We start from the raw sequence: 20,048 nt of genomic DNA, 5'->3' as shown, positions 1-20,048 counted from the left end.
CCTTAAAATTTGGTTCTCTTTATTTTTAATGTTTCTTCTTGCCTTAAATAATAATTTGGACAGATTCGTACTTTGATACCTATGGTAGACTCTGCTTGTTTCTGAATTGGTTTTCCTTATTTTCAATTGATCCCTTTTATTATGGGTGCGATTTGCTTGTTTCTTTTTTAACAAAATTTTCCTGATTTATGCTTAATTAATTTCCTTTCCTTATAATATATTGAACAATCTTGATAGTATATTATTCTCGGTAAAGATAGCATATTGATTAATTTCCTTGCCTTATTAATTTTTGGGCAGATTTTATCTATTTTTTATGGTAAATTTTGATTTTTTAATTATTGCTTTTCGTCTGATAAGGAAAGGCTTAATTTATTTCCTTTCTCTCCCTTTTTTCAAATTTCCTCTAGTATATAAGAAGAACTGCTGCTCTTATTCTTGACATTTCATTAGCATAACACACATACTATAAAAAACAATAAGTTTTCTCTGCATATTGTTCTAAGGGTCTTCTCTGTTTTGATTGGATGCTTCAAGTCAAGATTAAATAGTTACTTCTTATTGATTAATTAATCTGTTCAACCGGTTAGTAATTCTCACTAGCATATTTTTACTTTCTGCATTTCATCGTTTTTTACTTTAAATTTTTGTTCGTTATTTAAAAAGGAAGTGTTCAAGTTAGTCCGTATCTCTTACGTTTTATGAATATGTGCCCTTTCTTCATATTTATTCGAAAGAGTATTTACGGTAAATTCATAGAACATTCTGGACGGATCCTTATTATTTCTTTTTATGTCGTTACTTATTTAAAGTGTTATTTATTTTGGTTTGTAATAACCTTGTATCTAATTACTCCGTATAATAATAAAATACTTGGGGACTGCTTAAGGGGGAGGGAAATCTATGTGCTACTTGCTTCATTATTATCAGATATATATTTGTGCACATTAGAAAATTAGGTATACTTGAATAATTGCATGTTCTTGTCCGTTGAATATGATAACTAATTAGCCATAATGTTTTATCACCTGTTTTAAAGTAGTTAATTGCCTGCTTGTTTAAAATGAATTAATTATTTAATAATTTATTCTTATTGCATCAATTGATTTATAAGCTAATGTTCTGAACATGTTTATTTTTCTCAAACTTTGAGCATAATATTTCTTTGCCTTTCTAAAAAATAATTATAGAATAACATGCCTCTAAGGTCTACTGACTTTCATATATATTCAACATATGTGTTTACACAGTAAATGAGTTTGTATGAATTATTTAATATTTTAGAATATTATTTAGTTAGAAATTATGCCATTATAATTCAATTATATTTTTGAGCATATCATGTTATAAAAAATCATTCCTAATGGGTTTAGTAATATTTCGAGTATATTATATCAAATAGAAATCATGTATGTAAGTATTACATAATGTGTCCAGTATGTTAAAAAATATTTAATAAATTTCACCACGTCCTTCATCCTTAAAGAGTGCAAATTCGGGGTATAAAAATCATGTATGTAGGTTTTATATAATAATTTCCACATATTAATCATTTGGATATCATGACCACAAGATTTATTTAATATTTTGTTAGCATGCTAAAATTTTCATGGATATAGGATTTAACGAATATTGTGATAGTTATATAGAAATAGTGCCTACAGGATTTTAATAAATATTTATCATGATATTCTATTTTTAAAACCATGCCTACAACTTTAATTAATTTTCTGCATATTATGTTACATAGAAATCATGTATATAGTATTTATTTAATAATTTTCAGCATGTTAAACTTATGAGTAGAAATCATGTCTATAGGATTTTAATAATTATTTATCATATTATTTTCTATTAAAATCATGCTTCTAACATTTTAATAATTTTTCAGCATATCATTTCATTTATGAACCATGCCTATAGTATTTTTATAAATTTTCAGCATGTCATTAAATATAAATCTTGTTCACGTGATTTCATTAAGGTCGTTAGTTAATAATTAAAGTTGTCAACAATGTATTTCTTTTATCACAAGTAGTCTAACAACTAAGATTGCTCTTATATGTTTAATTAATTAAACTTTGCCTCTCTATTATCTTGGCTTTATATTTGCACACACATAATTGATCATGGCCTTCACAACTTGAATATGTTTTCAAGCATGTTAATTAATTAAATTTAGATGCTTATTTAAGATTTTATATGCCAATTGCTCGTCCAACTTATTTTGCTTGACGACGTGTCTAATTAGGAGACCTATGTTTTCTTTTAGTCTAGCATCTACCAGTTAGCAAGTCCAATGCCTCTTGGACATTAAGTTGGACATTATGCACCTTTTAGGATGTTAGTTTTATTATTTCTTTTAAATTGCTTTAAGATTATAATAATAAATTAATTTAAGAGGGGTAGGGGTAGTTAGGACCCTCAGAAATGATAAAAGGTGATTCGGGCATACTTTGCTTTCCGTTAATAAGCCTGACGTTGATCTGAATAGGATATTAATTATTGTAGCTAAATCCTTAATGTAATGACCTAGACTAAAAATATTTGTGGTAAATGTATAAGAATCTCATTCATTATAAGGTTAGGATCAATACCTTGGTATGCGTGATCATGTGAAGTAAGGTCATGCTATGCTCCTATCTCAAAGTTGAGCTGAAAGTGTCTTTCCAATTTAGTTTTAGACTTGAGTTCAAACTAAAGTCTACTTCAAAAGACCATATCTCTACTTAAAATGAATTAGGTGGCCCATGCCCTATCAAATTAAAGGTCTATGAGTCTTTTTTTCAACTCCATCAAATTTGCCTCATTTGGAGTTTAGAGTAAAAAGTTATGCCTTTTTTACTAAGCACTATCTGTGCTGAAGCTACTGTGACGGGACCGCTAGAGAGGGATGGTCCCGCTGTGGTGGGACAGATGGAATTTAAAGTCGGGAAAAATTCCAGAATGATTTATTTCATTTCCACTTCATTCTTAAAAGACCAGAAGCGACCTAGGGCGATTTTCTACCAGTTTTCACTCTAGTTTGTGCTAAAGGTACGTAATTTACTCCTTAATTTGTAATTCAATTCCTAGAACCGACAATTGTTGGTGGGTGATCATTGAGGAGGGTTTTGGCCTGAAACTAATGGTAGGAAAACCCTAATTTGGGTTAAAAAAATCATGAGATTGGCCTAAGATTTGGAATTTGCATATAATCTAAAAATATTTAGGCCATTTGTTATTGATTTTTTATTATACTAGAATTTAGACCAAGAACAAGCTAAAGTTTCATTAAAGGAGTCAAAGTTTGAGATTAGACTTCTGTAGTAGTCGCTTGGCACCCAGGTAGGCTAGGTTTCTCAATTGAGTAGTTATAAATCTATTCCCATTGCATAATGTATCATATATTGATGGGAGATTTCATGTTTAGGCCTTCGAACATGGAGTCTGGATGGCTGAATGTGTTGTTATTGCTGTTTATGGTAGGAATGTACTATGTGAGTTATGATTATGTTGTGACTAGTGATGATAGTCTAGTTATCGATTGTTAACCTTAATACTTCTTGTTGATATAATTGATGGTCCTTGTAAAGTTAATGTGTAAGAAAATTGCTGGGTTAGAGTGAGACCTTGAGACTTATGATAATCAAGGGGGGTCCAGTATGGGGCTATTGATCCATATAAATATTTAGTGACAGTTCCATGTGAAATGGTTGAGTAATGCGAGTTCATACAATAAGTTGAAATAAAACTAATGAAATGACTATTTGTGAACAATTACATGCAATGAACTTGATTACTTGATTGTCCAAGTGTGTGAACTATTCTTTGTGGATTGTGATTATGCATTATGATTGTGATATTGGATAGAGTGCCGCATTTCAAAATATATATTAGATCAGGTGTCACTTTTAGAAATAAATATTGGATCGGGTATCGTATTCTGACATATATATTAGATCGAGTGTCACGTTCCAACTAATATTGAATCGGGGATAACGCTGACACACTAATAGCTTGGATATGGGTTCCATGAGAGAATCATTGTGTGACTATCATCTGTAAATTGGACTTGACTATATGTGTAATGATAGAGAAACTAACTTGATGATAATTGAGCGTGCCCATTTTGTATAATAATTGATATGAAAGGATCGAAAGTTCAAGTGTTACCATGTTAACAATTGTAATTGAGATTTACACGGTAAAATTATATATTGCCCTTAAAATGATTAATTGGTAATGTGCTTCTTGGTATATGCATGTTCAGATTATGTTATGGTTGCTAGATACATCCGTATCGTAGGTGTGAGGCCATGGTAAAAAATTGGAGAGAAGTTTATGTGTAGTTTGATAACATGACTTATAGTCAGATATTGAAGGTGTCTTGTTGGTATATGTGGAAAAAGGGGATTGGAGGAGATGTCAGAGTTACTTTCTCCGACCAGGCTGCTCTGGCGGGAGGAATCCCACTGTGGCGAGGCCGCCAGAGCGGGATAAGTCCTACCATAGTGGGCCAGTATGATTATGAGGTAAGTCTTATTTCATTTAAATGTTTACCTCTTCCAAGTGAGATATAAATTATTCTAGGGCCAGGTGTTGGTGTGACAGGTAAAGGTAATAGACTTGTTAAACAGAGTTAGTAATGGCCCGTAGTTTGGTAACTCCTCTATGTGATAGAAGGGTTAGTGCTTGATTTGTATTAGAGTTGGTAGCGAACCAACTAGAAGGGATGAGAGTTAGGCTTGAACTAATTTAATGAGGTTATTGTTAAACTTGTGCATGTTATTTCTGTAAGGGATCTCTATCTAGGTGTTAGAGTGAGTGTCTGCACGGTCCGGTGGATTGGGTCGTGACACTTAATTATTTAAATATTTAATATCTTTTGTTTGTATTTATTTAGCTTAACTAATAAAAAATGACTATTTCTTCTATATATAATTGTGCAAATTTTTGTCTTCTTGCTTGTCTTTTCTATTAAGTTAATTAATGTTATTTATTTCTTTACATATTCTTTTATCATCTTAGTTCTTTAAATTAATAAAATAAGAGACCTTATTTATTATAATTTTTACCCCTACATAAATTATAAGATTCGACTGGGACCCATATTTGTGGACTTTGAAAGGTGTCTAACACCTTCCTTCTGAGATAATTTGAATCCTTACCCGAACTCTAGTTGCTTTGGACTTTTAAAAATTAATTTATTTTACAATATAGAATAGAATGATTCCCTAATGCTCCTTTAATTCGTTAGGTGACGAATCTTCCCTTTTTAAATCCTAAAAAAAGTGTTGTCACGCCATTGCAAATCCATTTTGAGAAAAATGGGGCACAACAGAATATGAATCTCCTTTTGCAGAGATATGTTTAGAATATGAAATTAGTGATCAAACTACTACCCCTTACACACCACAATCAAATGGAATTGCTGAAAGAAAAATCGAACATTAATGTAAATGATGAATGCTTTATTAATATGTTCTGGTTTACCGCAGAGCTTGTGGGGGTGATGCTATCCTTACGGCCAACCAAATACTCAGAGCCCCACAACAAACTTCAATCTATTCCATATGAATTATGAAAAGAAAGAAAACTCAACTTGAAATATTTCAAAGTGTGGGGGTGCTTAGCAAAGGTACAAGTTTTGTTTACCCCAAATGATAAAAATTGGATCAAAATCTATGGATTATGTATTCATTCAATATGCTACAAACAACAAAAACATGTTGGTTTTTAGTTCACAAATCCGATAATTTCAAAATTCATGTTAATACAATAATTGAGTCAAATAATGCTGAATTGTTTGAACATATTTATGCATATAAAGTTGAATCTGAGTTGTCAAGTGAAATATCTAAACGACTACGAGAAGAACCAAAGGAAAGTATACCATGTAAAGAGGATCCAAGGCGTAACAAACATAAAGGACATCTACTTATTTTGGACCAGATTTGTAGCATTCCTGCTTGAAAATGAACCTCAAACATTTAAAGTAAGGATGTCTTTTTCTGAGTCAACAATTTGAAAAGTAGCAGTCAATAGTGAGATTGAATAAATTCTGAATAATCATATATGGGAATTGGTTGATCTTCTTCTTGAAAATAAACCTTTAGGATAAAAAAAATCTTTAAAAGAAAAATGAAAGCTAGTGGCACTAATGACAAATATAAGGTTAGATTTGTGGTCAAAGGTTATAGACAAAAAAAAGGTCTCGATTACTTTGAAACGTACTCGCTAGTAATAAGAATAACATCTAGTCAGGTGTGAGTGGCACTAGCGGTTGTACATGATCTTCAAATTCATCAAATGGATGTTAAGACAACCTTCTTAAATGGAGAGTTGTAGGAATAAATTTACATGAAGCAACTTGAGGACTTTATGGTTCCTGGTAAAGAAAGAAAAGTATGCAAACTTGTTAATTCACTTTATAGACTCAAACAAGCACCCAAATAATGGCATGCTAAATTTGACCAAATAACATTGGCAAACGAATTTAAGATCAACGAGTGAGTTAAATGTTTCTACATTAAAAACACTCCAAATCATAAGGCCATTGTTTATTTATATGTTGATGACATGTTAATAATGAGTAAAGATATCAACGATATTAATGCTACTAAGCGCATGCTGCTTAGAAAATTTGGTACGAATGACTTAGGAGTTGCTGATTTGATTTTAGGAATTAGAATTCAACAAAATTTCTTAAGGTCTAGCATTATCACAGTCTCATTATATTGAAAGAGTACTAAGTATTTGGATTTCAATGTCGCCAAGACTCCAATTAATGTAAGCTTTGCATTTATGAAAGAGTGTTGAAAAGTTTGATATATATTATGAATTGTACACGACTAGATATAGCATGTGCTATTAGAAAATTGAGTCTATACACAATTACTCCCAACCAAACTTACTGAATGACAATGATACAAGTTTTTTTATATCTAAAACATACACAAAACTATGCTTTGCCTTATAACAAATATCCTGCTATAATTCAGGGATATAGTAATGAAAATTGGATCATCGATTCAAATAAAGTAAAATCCACAAGTGGGTATGTTTTGACCTTTGGTGGAGGAGAAATATCTTGTAAATCATCCAAACAAACATGTATCGCTCACTCTACAATGAAATCTGAATTCATTGCTTTAGATAAGCCTGGTGAAGAAACTGAATGGCTCCGAAATTTTTTAGAAAACATTTCATTCTGGTCCAAACTTGTGGGACCTATATGCATATATTGTGACAGTCAAGCAACAATAGGTAGGGAAAAATGTTATGTATAACAGAAAATCTCGTCACATATGATGAAGATACAATACCGTGAGACAACTACTCTATGGAGTTATCACTATTGACTATATAAAGTCTAGAGATAATATGTCGGATCTACTTACAAAAGGCGTAGCTAGAGAGGTAGTTGAAAGATCATCTAAGGGAATGGTTTAAGGCTTAGGACAAGTCATCATGACGGTAACTCTATCTAGCAGACTGCAGAACCCAAGAGCTAGGTTCAAGAAGATCAAATCAAGTTATGAATGACGGTTCGACATTGTCAAACAACCCAAACCTTTCTCATGATGAAGACAATGTTTAAGAACAAGGATAAAATATTAAGTCTTTTTAACGAGTTAATAAAGCTTAAAGTTTTTTTAATGGTTTCTTAGTTTGACAGATTTAATCAAATAGTGTATCTATGCAATAACACAGTCTGAAATCACATATGTGGGTGTGAAGTGTAAATTGCTTCAAAGAGAAATGATTGCAAAAGCCCATTCAATATATACTCATAAAACCAGGAGGTGTTCATGTCTAAAATGAACACAATCGTAAGAACCATAGATAGTAAAGGTTAATTGTGTGACTTATGTTTGTCTAGGTATACACCAATTCTCAACGGTTCAAAGATATCAAATCTACCAATTGACAAAGTATATCTGACATATGTTCACTACGGAAAGTTCAAAGAAAATCCTAGTTGTCAAGATGCAATTAGTCCTTGCTTGTAAAATACACACTTTGTCCGTTTCGTTTTTCTTAGAGTTATTCCCCATTCATGCGAGGGATTGTTGGATTTTAAAAGGTGTGCATTGGAAATGAAGAGGTGTGACTCTTATGAAGAATTGTGACTTTTCTGAAATATTGTGACTTTTTTGAAGAGTTGCGACTATTCTGAAAGATTGTGACTGTTGCGAAGGATTGTAACTTTTCCAAAGTGTTGTGACCTTTCCGATAAGGCACAATAAGCATATGTTTTCACTACTCTTTGTTGTCAATAAATAGAGGATTTTCTTCTCAATTTTATATAACAAATTTTTGGACTTCTTCTTCTACCACAAAATCTAGTATTCTAAGTGTACTTTACTGTTGTTAAGTAGTTCTCTGACAGCGTGGTTCTAGGTACTGATCACCGGTGAATAATATCATTCTATCATAGGATGATACATTCCATTAACTTAGGGTATTTGAGGAGAATAATTTTCTTAAGGACACAATGTGCATTCAGTGAGCTCAAATTTCTTCTTGTTAATATTGTTTCTATTTTTCTTACAAATCCCATTTTTATTACTAGTTTTAATTTCTGACTTTGAAAAATTGCTAGAAACTTTGTTGTTTATTATTTCTGAAAGAGTTTTGTTCTTCAAAAGTTTTGTCTTACAAAAGTTTTTGTTCCACAAAAGGTTTTGTTTTAAGTAGTTTTCAAATACAGATTGGTTAACAACTGTTTGGTAGGGAGAAAAACATTCTTCTGAGATAGAGTTACTGGTCTAACCTTTATATGTCTTCTAAGAGTGTGTTTGGTTTGGGAGAATATTTTTCAGAAAATATTTTTTAATTTTCGCATGTTTGATTGTACAAAATATTTTTCTACAAAATCAGTTTTAAATAAATTTTAAAATAAACTTCTTTAATCAAAGTAGGAAAACAAGTGAGAGTGCTCATTTTTTCTCTCTTCTCTCTCCTTAGATGAACGGCCAAACCTAAGCTATGGTATGCCAGGTAACAACCAACTTCAACTTTCAACTTGTGAATTTCCTATTCTTCCTTCAACCCATCCACCAAATATACAAGTTGCAATTCCTAATTTGCCCAAGATAAAACTCTTTGTAGATTTATTGAATGTTAATATTGATACCAAAAGTATTGAGAATAAATCTTTATTGAAAGAAGTTACTTATGTGGAAGGAGTCCCACAAGTCAATTGGACTGAACAAGAGGTGATTAAGATGACCTGTATTGAGAAACTTCAATTTGCAGTACTTGAAAATTTTTCATATGAATGGACGAAGCTGGAAGAATTGAGACGGATTATCTCTCAACAATGTAAGTTAAAAGGTGATTTCCAAATTGAATTGCTACGTAGTAACCATATTCTAATTAGACTAACTAAACATCAGGACTATGTTAACATGATTTCGAAAGGGGCATTTTCTATTAATTGTAAGAGTGTGTATTCGTATTTAATGTGTATCCTAATATATGATTCAAAATTCAAGGTATCTAAGGAGATAATTATGACTATGGCATGTATTTCTGTCACGATCCAATTTCTTAAACCGTGATGACACCTGTTAATACCCACCACCAGGTAAGCTTAACCCTTAATCCTTTGCCCGGAACTAGAGGCAACATGCTATCAAGCGGAAGATGAATAAATAAAGTTAAAGGTAAGTAATAATGAGAAGAGAGAGAACAATTGAAACAACACAAGAAACCACCACAAGACCTGACATTAGTCAGTAATCGAGCATCTAAAACAAATACGAATACAAGGCCTTTACAAGTATAATAAGAGTACAAACAGTCTTTGAAAGCAAGTAAAGACTAGTTCTATTCCAACATAGATGGAAATTTGCAACTCTGAACGCTAGAAGTTAGCCAAATCTCCAAATCAAGCAACTCCGCACCAATCCAATCAACGGCGATAACTCGTATTATGATCTGCAGGGGCAGAAGTTTAATATGAGTACCAAAAGAATGGTACTCAGTAGCCATAGGCCGACTGAGCTCCACAGATAAAGCTAGTATAAATCACAAGTAATCAGGTAAATATAGCACAAGTAAGCAATTAAGATCAAACACAAGGTAAAGCAGGAAATGAGAGTACAGAGGTAGGATATATATAAACATAGGAGACAGAGTCAAAAAATGCACATGCACGCGCAAGCCTCAAGTTATTTATAGCAAGAAGGCACTGTTACGATTCAATTTTGAAAACTAAAATTTAAAATCTTTTCATAACTTGGCAAAAAATTCTCATTTAAGTAATTGTTTTAGAAAAAATAGGAATTTAGAGTCGCCACTTAATTTTAAAAAAATTAAGAAACCATTTAAAAAAAGAATTTTGAAAAGAAATCAAAGGTGGGTAAGGGTTCAAGCAATCCTCTAAGAAATGTTTTACGCACCTTAAAGAACCCTCTAATATGTGGTTGACCGGTGGATTAAAAAGTTTGGCAATTAAATTACTTGTAAAAATATTTATTAGAAATGACTAAAAATCTTTTGTTACTTGTAAATTCTTAAAATAATTTTAAGTTAACAATTTTATCCATGGTCAAGTTTTTAAACTAAACGATTAGTTCAAAGACACAAAAGGGGATTAAAAGAACCTTGTATTATGACGGAAGGACGCAAACCCGAAAATAAAGAAAATAAATAACACCAAATTTAACGTGGAAAAACCCTTCAAATCGAAGGTAACAACCACGGAATCTTTGAAATCTGAATTGATCTACTATAACAATAAGATGGTTACAAATATTCTCCTAAATGGCTACACAACAATTGCCAAGAAAGAAGAAGTAATAGCTACACCAACAAAAGTAATAGAAAGAAAACCACTCAAAATAAAGTTATTGTTCGGGACCTAAACTGGGATGTTGCTGACATCAAAATACGATCTTTACTATTCAAATCAAACACTAAGATGTTAAAAACACTCAGTAAAAATTTCAGCCTGATCCAACGGTTAATGAATCGGTAAACGCAATTTGAAGGTTGCTGATTGAAGCAGTAAAACTGCTGCAGAAAATACCAATTTCTTCTTTGTTTGCTCTTGTTGAAAGCTCTATCAAAAACCTCTCTTATGTGCCTAATGTCTCTCAACGACACTACCAATGAGCAATTGCATAATTCTCTCAAATCATCCTATTTATAGAGAGTTATTTTTTACTAAAGCCAAAACCAACTCTAAATAGGATTATAATTCCAATCCTTTTTCAAATAAAATTTGGAACTAAATTAGGAGAATTATTTCAATCCTTTTGCTAATAGGATTAGTCCATGGGCCTTTGGCTGGAACATGAACCATAGCCCAACAAACTCCCCCTCCAGCCAAAGGGCCAAATGGACTTCAAGTGGAGGAACTCTTAACAGGCTTCATGCCTGCCGTTGTTCTACAAAGCTATTATTTTTCTGTGATCACCACTTTTTTAAGAATATCTGAAGGATTGTCATCGGTGTGTATCTTCTCAACCTCAAATAATTTCTCTTCCACGGTCATTCCAATCCAATGATACCTTTTACTAATATGCCTGGACTTAGAATGAAAGGTGGAGTGCTTGGTGAGATAAATAACACTCTAATTATCATAGAATAAGACAAACCTTGACTGCTCAAATTCAAGATCTTTCATAAATTCCTTCATCCAAAGTAATTCTTTGGAACCTTCAGTGATAGCAATATATCCGTCTTCTGTGTTGGATAGAGCTATGTACTTATGTAGTCTAGATTGTCAGGAAATAATCCCCCCTGCAAAAGTGATCAAATAACTGGAAGTGGATTTTGAATTGTCAAGATTGCCTCCCAAATCAGAGTCTGTGTAGCATACAAGTTCAGACTTGCCACTACCAAAGCACAACTACATATCTGAAGTGCCTTTCAAATATCTTAGTATCCATTTCACTGCATTCCAGTGTTGTTTTTCAGGATTAGAAAGAAATTTTCTAACAGTACCAACAACATGTGCAATATCTGGTCTAGTGCAAACCATATCATACATCAAACTACCAACTACAGAAGAGTATGGAATACATAGCATCTCCTTCTTCTCTTCATTAGTAGATGGACTCTGGATCGTACTCAACTTAAAGTGTTTAGCAAAAGGAGTACTAACTACTTTTGCTTCTGTCATATTGAATCTCTTGAGTACCTTCTCAATGTACTATTTTTGGGATAATGATAACTCCTTATTTTTGTCTCGATGAATTTGATGCCTAAAATTTTCTTTATTGGCGCCAAGTCCTTAATTGTAAATGATTTGCTTAACTCTTTCTTAAGGACTACAATTATAGATTTATTTCTGCCAACAATCAACACATCATCCACATAAAGTAGTAAGATAATAAAATCATCATCAGAGAACTTTTGAGAGAATACATAATGATCTGAAGAAGTTTTCTTGTATCCTTGATTTTTTATGACAGATTCAAACTTTAAGTACCATTGCCTTGGAGCTTGTTTCAAGCCGTACAAGCTCTTTCTAAATTTGCAGACATAGTTTTCTTTTCCTTTAACCACGAAACCTTCAGGCTGCTCCATGTAAATTTCTTCTTCTAAATCATCATGAAGAAAAAAAGTCTTGACATTCATCTTCTCAACCTCTAAATCTAGACTTGCGGCTAAGCCTAGAACTATGCGAATAGAAGACATTTTTACAACAGGAGAGAGAATTTCATGAAAGTCAACTCCCTTTCTCTAGCCAAAACCTTTGACAACTAACCTCGCTTTATATCTAGGTGCAGATGTATGTTGTTCTTGCTTTACTCTGAAGATCCATTTATTTGTTAAAGCTTTCTTACCTTTCGGTAACTTCACTAGCTCATATGTGTCATTCTTATGAAGTGACTTCATCTCATCTTCCATGGCTTCTATTCACTTATATCTATGATTATCTAGTATTTCTTCATCATAATATTCAGGTTCTCCCATGTTAGTCAAAAGTATATACTCATTAGGAGAATAACGTGTTGACTTTAGCTTCTCCCTAGTAGATCTTCTACAAGAGATTTCTGGAGCATCTGGAGTAGTCATTTGAACATGAGTTGGTGGATGATCAACCATAACATCATTACTAGGAGCATATCCAAGTTTTACACTCTAATGATCATTCTGATCTTAATCCCCATCGACATTAGTATCTTGGATTTCTTCATGTGCAAAAGATGCGTCAGTACTAGGAACTGGATCAATATCAATCAAGCTCTCATCAATCTGAGAATCTATTTTCTCAGCCTTGTTAATATCTTCAATTGTTTGGTCTTCAAAGAACACACCATCGCGACTTCTGATAAGCTTCTTATCAATTGGGTCATAAAAGCAATATCCAAACTCATCTTTACCATAACCAATGAAGATGCACTGCTTAGTTTTAACATCCAGTTTTGATCTCTCATCTTTTGGAACATGCACACAAGATTTACACCCAAAGACTTTCAAATGATCATAAGAGACATCCTTTGCAAACCAAACTCTATTTAGAATATCACCATCCAAAGCAACAGTAGGAGACAAATTGATAACATAAGAAACAATGTTAAGTGCTTCTGCCCAAAAGGAATTTGGAAGTTTAGCCTCTGAAAGTACGCATCTATGTTCTATTCATCCTTTCTGCCAAGCCATTCAATTGAGGCGTCTTGGGAGAAGTCTTCTGATGACGAATTCCTTGCACTTTGCAGTAGTTATCAAAAGGACCAATATAGTTGCCACCATTGTCAGTGCGAATATATTTTAATTTCTTTTCAGTTTGTCTCCCAGATAAGGCTTGAAACTCCTTAAACACATTAAGTACTTGATCTTTGAATTTTAAAAGATATACTCACAACTTGCGAGAATGATCATCAATGAAAGTTGCAAAGTAAAGTGCACCACCTTTTGACTTCACTTTAAAAGGATCACACAAGTCAGAGTGTACTAGTTCCAGTAGTTCAGACTTTCTTGAAGGAGGATGATTGTGAAAAGAAACTCTTTTATGTTTTCCAGCTAAGCAATGGACACATCTTTTCACCTTTGCTTGTTTCACATCAGCAAATAAATTCTTCTTAGCCAAACATGTGATCCCCCTCTCGCTCATATGACTGAGTCTCTTGTGCCACAATTCTAACAAAGTCTCACTTCCTTCCAACTTTATAGAGTCCCCAAGAATTGATCATTGTGTCACGTATAAATTTGAATGTTTTCTTCCTCGAGCTATAATCAATGAGCCTTTGGTGAGCTTCCATTGACCATTGAACAAGTCACTATAGTATCCATCATCATCTAGTTGTCCTACAAAGATCAAATTCAAAGGAATGTCTGGAGCGTGCTTGATATTCTGAAGGACTAGTATTATACCAAGATTGATCTTCAAACAAATCGTGCCAACACCAAGCACCTTAACCTCACCAACATTACCCATCTTTAACACGCCAGAATTAACAGCAGTATAACATGAAAAGAAGTCTTTCCTCAGTGTGACATGCAATGTAGCTCCAGAATCTACTATCCAACTTATATCTTGAGATACAAAATTGATGAACTTTTTAGCACAAGCAAAGAGAAGGTCATCTCGGACAACAGCAACAACATTGTCTCCATTATTTTCTTCTTTCTATCCTTCTCTAAGGTCTTGCTTCAACTTATTGAAAAATCTTTTAATATGTCCTTTCTTTCTACAATGATGACATGAAACATTTTTATACTTTGATCTTGACTTACTTCTACTTTTACCTCTACTTCTCGAACTTTTTGTTTTACCTCTCCCTCGATCTTCTGTAAAGAGAACGTCTGAATGTGAGGATATGCCTTGAGATCTTCTTCTGACTTCTTCATTAAACACACCATTTTTTATATATTCCATAATAACCTTACCATTTGAAGTAGAATTTGTTAAAGAAACTCGAAGAGTTTTCCAAGAATCTGATAGAGTATTAAGAAGCCAAAGTCCTTGTATTTCATCATCAAAATTGACACACATTCCTGACAGCTGATTATGAACACCTCAAAAATTATTTATGTGATCAAGAATAGGACTGCCCTCCTTGTATTTAAAGATCATCAATTGCTTTAACAAAAATAACTTGTTACTGCCAGTTTTTGAAGCGTAAAACATCTCCAACTTTTTCCACAATATTCTAGCATGTGTCTCATTCACAATATGGTTGCGCATATTATCTTCAACCCATTGCCTTATATATCCGCATACTTTTTGGTGTTCAAAATCCCAATTTTCATCTGTCACATTCTTGGATTTATGAGCAGCGAAAATGAGAAGATGCATCTTTTTCACGAACAGTAAATATTCCATCTTGCTCTTCTATATGTTGTAGTTACTCTCATTTAAACACACCATCTTGCTCATATTCCCCCTATCAAAAAATTCTTGATAGACAACTAAGGCTCTGATTTTACTTGTTATGACGGAATGACACAGATCCGAAAACAGAGAAAATAAATAACGCCAAATTTAACGTGGAAAAACCCTTCAAATTGAAGGTAACAACCACTGGATCTTTGAGATCCTCCACTATAACAATAAGAGGGTTACAAATATTTTCCTAAATGGCTACACAACAAATGCCAAGCAAGGAGAAACAATAATTACACCAACAAAAGTAATAGGAAGAAAACCATCAAAAATAGAGCTACTGTTGGGGACCTAAACTGGGATGTTGTTGACCTCGAAATCTGATCTTCACTGTTCAAAGCAAACACTAAGATGTTAGGAACACTCAATAAAAATTTTAGCCCGATCCAACAGTTAATGAATCGGATTACGCAATTTGAAGGTTGCTGGTTGGAGAAGTAAAACTGCCGCGAAAAATACTATTTTCTTCTCTCTTCTCTCTTGTTGAAAGCTCTCTCAAAAACCTCTCTTATGTGCCTAATGTCTCTCAAAGACGCTACCAATGAGCAATTGCATAATTCTCTCAAATCATCCTATTTATAGAGTGGTATTTTTTTCTAAAGCCAAAACCAACTCCAAACAGGATTTTAATTTCAATCCTTTTCCAAAAAGAATTGGGAACCAAATTATGAGAATTATTTCAATTCTTTTACAAATAGAATTAGATCATGGGCCTTTGGCTGGAACATGGACCATAACCCAACACCTTGTTCAATAACTATGAAAGGATATAGGCGATCCTTAAGTCATTCTTACAAAGTCCTAAGTTTGTCTAAAAGACAAACTAAGTTAGTTTTTTTAAAAAAAAAAACTTACCGAATATATAAATAACATGAGCAAATAAGATAGTGAAAATAACCATTGAAAACCCAAAACGTTGAGGATTCATCTAAGTAAAAAAAAAATGGATGTTAGAATTGGCAACAAATATCATGAACTAATAATATAAGAAAATAATTAAGTGCAGAATAAAAGTGGGCAGTCTCAAGTTTGCCTCTGCTCAAATAATTTCAGACCTTTGGCCCAAAACATCTCTTGCTGCTGCAACGATCAAGTTGGATTCTTAAATCCAAAAATTTCAATTTCCAGCCCTTTAGGCTACTACTGTGATCCGACTGCTCATGGGTTTTAACCCACCTATATTAGCTTCCTGGCCCATTCGAAAATGCAAAGAAGGGAATTTGAGTCCAAACGGATAAAGAAAGCAAAAGAAATAAACAAAGTTAGCAAAGTAAAAGAAAAGTCTTTTTCAATAAATCAAGGAAAATATTCATTTACTCTAGCAAAGATAGGTTACAGTGAACAAAGTCATGTATGCATGAAAAAACCAAAAGATACGATCCAATGAATTCATCTTTATCAAAAAAATAAATAAACTCTTTCAAGCATCAAATTTCAAATAACATAATTCAAACTTTGGAGACCAACTATAAAACCAATAAGTCTTAGAGGTGAACAGAGGCTCCATTAGAGCAGTTCTAAAATAATTATGAACTGATCTACAACTAAAATAAAATAAAAAATAAAAACAAATTACAAACAGCAAACTTCCGAATTAATTCATACAGACATTAAGCTGACTGAATCTATTAAAGGAAGGAAGAGAGACAGATTAGTCATCGAAGGCAGTGAACAGGGTATTAATACCCACAAATTCGAATGTCTTGCTGTGAAGCAGGCAAAATCCACATAAAAAAAGAATATAATTTCATATTGAAATAAATGAACCAATGTAATAAACAGAAGGTTGATTTTTTTTATTTATTAAGACTTAAGAATAAACCACTTTTGCTACTAAACGTGAAAAGCTAATGTTGGACAGAAAAGAAAAATGAGATCAAATAAATAAGACCCAAACAAATATAAAGTAATTTAATGGGACAACTGCAAGTTTCACATTCTCACTTCAATTAAAGAAAAAAACATAGAAGTATTGAACAGGGAGTTTTATTCCCTAAATTTAATAAAGAAGCAACCAGATAAACTTAAGCAACAAGATAAACTCGAACATGACGGAGTAGTCACATGCAGTAGAAAAAATTTGTCACAATGAGTTATCTTAATCAGTACATAAGTCCAAAAAATTTGTCAACAAGTATATGATCAATTCAAAGCAGCATGTTTTTGACTTTTATCCATTTCACACAAACACGTGAATGAATAAATCATCCAAAATACTAGATTAAGAAAATTTCATTCAAAAATGCAAAGATTTAATATATTAATCATTCCCACACCAAAATATTAACCAAACCCACAATATCTCAGGATTAACTAAGCAAACACCCATTACAGCTAATTACAACATCACAAACAAGGATTCAGTCATAAAAATATAAATGTACTTATGTTAAGAAACAAGCTCATGGTAACAAAACTTCATTCTTTTGCAAATTTGACTCACACATGTTGAAAATGGAGAGAACTAATCAACTAGCTAAGATAGGTTAATTGACTTTCAACAGCTCAAATGGCGGTGAGAAAGGGACTGGGACAACAAGAAAATAATCTTTAGAAGTGGCCATGTTCATATTAAACAGTACTCAAAATTTCGGACAGAACAATGCCAACCAAAAATGCATATAAGTACAACTCATGCTTAATGCAAAATACAATAGAAACCATCAATTTGAACCAACAAACTACCTGCGACTAATATCAGACGTTTAAACTTAAGAAAGACGAGTTCGGATTGCGTCTAAATGCTAAAAATAACTAGCAGAAAAGTATGCCAGTAAAGAAAACATGAAGCACTAGAGAGTAAGATAAACATGACAAGAGCTCAAGCTAAACGAAGTCATGGACAACTTGCTGAGGTTATCAAAATCAGTGAATGAAACACAAAGAGAGCACAAATCAAGATACTTAATATTTTTCGTAATAGCCATAAGAACAACATAAAGAACTCATAATCGACTGAAACAGAACAATTAAGCTACTGAAAATATTTAAAGTATAAGAAATATACTAAGACGAGAAAGATAATCCCTAAACTAATCATCTACAAACAGCTAACACCAAACATAATTCTAAAGGAAAGAAATAGGATTAAAGGAAATGAGACAAGAAAATTACCTGATTCTAGGCAGCGAACTTAAAACGATGAGTTGAGCAGATCGATTCTCACACTGATTTCGAGTGCTAGTGATTAAAAAGATATTATAATAGCAGAATGATTATCGAAAATCAGAGAAAACATAAATAGAGAAATTAGTGAATGAAAGACTCCAATTTTCTCCAAGCTCTCTACTAGTTGCCCCCTCTCCCCATGAAAACAAGTGTGCTATTTATAGCCCAAAAAAATTAGTTGAATTTCAAAAAGACACATTTGCGAGGAGAGAAATTTCTCTAAGATCTTATTTGAAAAAAAATAGGAGAAAAAAGTTGCTAAAAGGGTGGAGATACCTGCTCCCAAATTGACTTGAGGGAGACGGATGAACACAAATTTCGCCGAATTTTGGGGGATCGTCGCAGAAAAATGGGGATGATTAGAGCTTTTAGTTTGGAGCTTGCTGCACGTGAGTCTGAGGGAAAGAGAGAACGGGAAAAAGGAGCGCGCGTGTCGGTGATATGTGTGCGTATGTACTAGGCATATATTGTATTGTGAGAGAAATGGGAAATTGGGGTCTGTTGCTCGAAAGGAAAGGACTGGATAGTGTATATGTTAGTAGGAAATGGGTTGGGCTAAAGGGGTATTATATGGTATTGAATTGGGGTGATAGTGAGGCTTAGCAGAAAGTGTCAATTTTAACTAAAATATAATTAGGATAGAATCATAAAATAACTAGATTTGCATCAAAAAGATGGACAAGGATTGTAAATTTAGCCAAATAGGTTAAGCAATTAATCAAATTTGAAATTAATTAGGAAATCTGGCTAAATTTTAAATAAGATGAATTAACACTAATCGATTAACAAGCTTCTTAATTCTAAAAAAAATAATTAATTAACCTAACTATAATCTAATTAATTTGAAAATATCAACTACTAATTTACGAAATAATTAAATCTTTTTGCGATCATTTTTGAATATTTATAAAACCTAATAATTATATAAATAATTAAATAGAAATATATATATCATTCAAACAAAAATTTAAAAATGACAAATTACATAAAGATAACTTGCAAAAAAAATTTTTGATTTTTTTAAAAAAACTAATTATTTCAAATTGTTTGAAAATTGAAGAAACTCGATAACTAATTTGCATTATGGCAGGTCAAAATTGGGTGTCAACAGGCACTTAAGGAACCAACTAATCAAGAACGGAAGCACTGTCTACCACAACTATTCACATACCACCTAAGGACCAAACCAACTGAGTCCAACAAGAAACATCAACAATTATAACCCAGACTAAGACACCGTACAACCCGACTACAAGTACGACAAGAGGTAAAAACAATTATAATCAGACAATAACCAATCGGACGCCCATACCCCCGGAAGGTACAAACAATGAAAAACATACCCCCAGCCCTTATAAATCGAGGGACCAAACAACAAACAAATATACTGGTGATAAGCGATGCTAATGAATGCAAGTTTGTAGTAAAAACCAGTAACATCATCGGTGGCTCTCAGCAATCAACAACGACGACAAGTGTATAGACCCACCCCGACCCTCAGCCTGCCAGGTGGGACCATGCGACTCCCTCATCCAATTTCATGGTGCAATGG

The 20,048-nt window shown here is 32.9% G+C and overlaps 1 long non-coding RNA gene across 2 annotated transcripts; it reads right to left on the bottom strand.

Moving 5' to 3' along the window:
- Positions 1–16,222: 16,222 nt before the first annotated feature.
- LOC129880455 (uncharacterized) lies at positions 16,223–19,083 on the bottom strand. 2 transcript variants are annotated; one of them, XR_008765399.1, is made up of 3 exons: positions 18,773–19,045; positions 18,443–18,508; positions 16,223–16,517 (listed from the first exon to the last, which is right to left on the bottom strand). It is a non-coding gene; the product is annotated as an uncharacterized LOC129880455 (long non-coding RNA). The 2 variants fall into 2 exon arrangements; XR_008765398.1 differs by having other exon boundaries at positions 18,443–19,083.
- Positions 19,084–20,048: the final 965 nt, after the last annotated feature.

The sequence above is a fragment of the Solanum dulcamara genome, chromosome 2, assembly GCF_947179165.1.
Source record: "Solanum dulcamara chromosome 2, daSolDulc1.2, whole genome shotgun sequence".
Classification (NCBI taxonomy): Eukaryota; Viridiplantae; Streptophyta; class Magnoliopsida; order Solanales; family Solanaceae; genus Solanum; species Solanum dulcamara.
The sequence above is the reverse complement of the archived record's forward strand: the minus strand, read 5'-3'. Positions and strand labels throughout refer to the sequence as shown.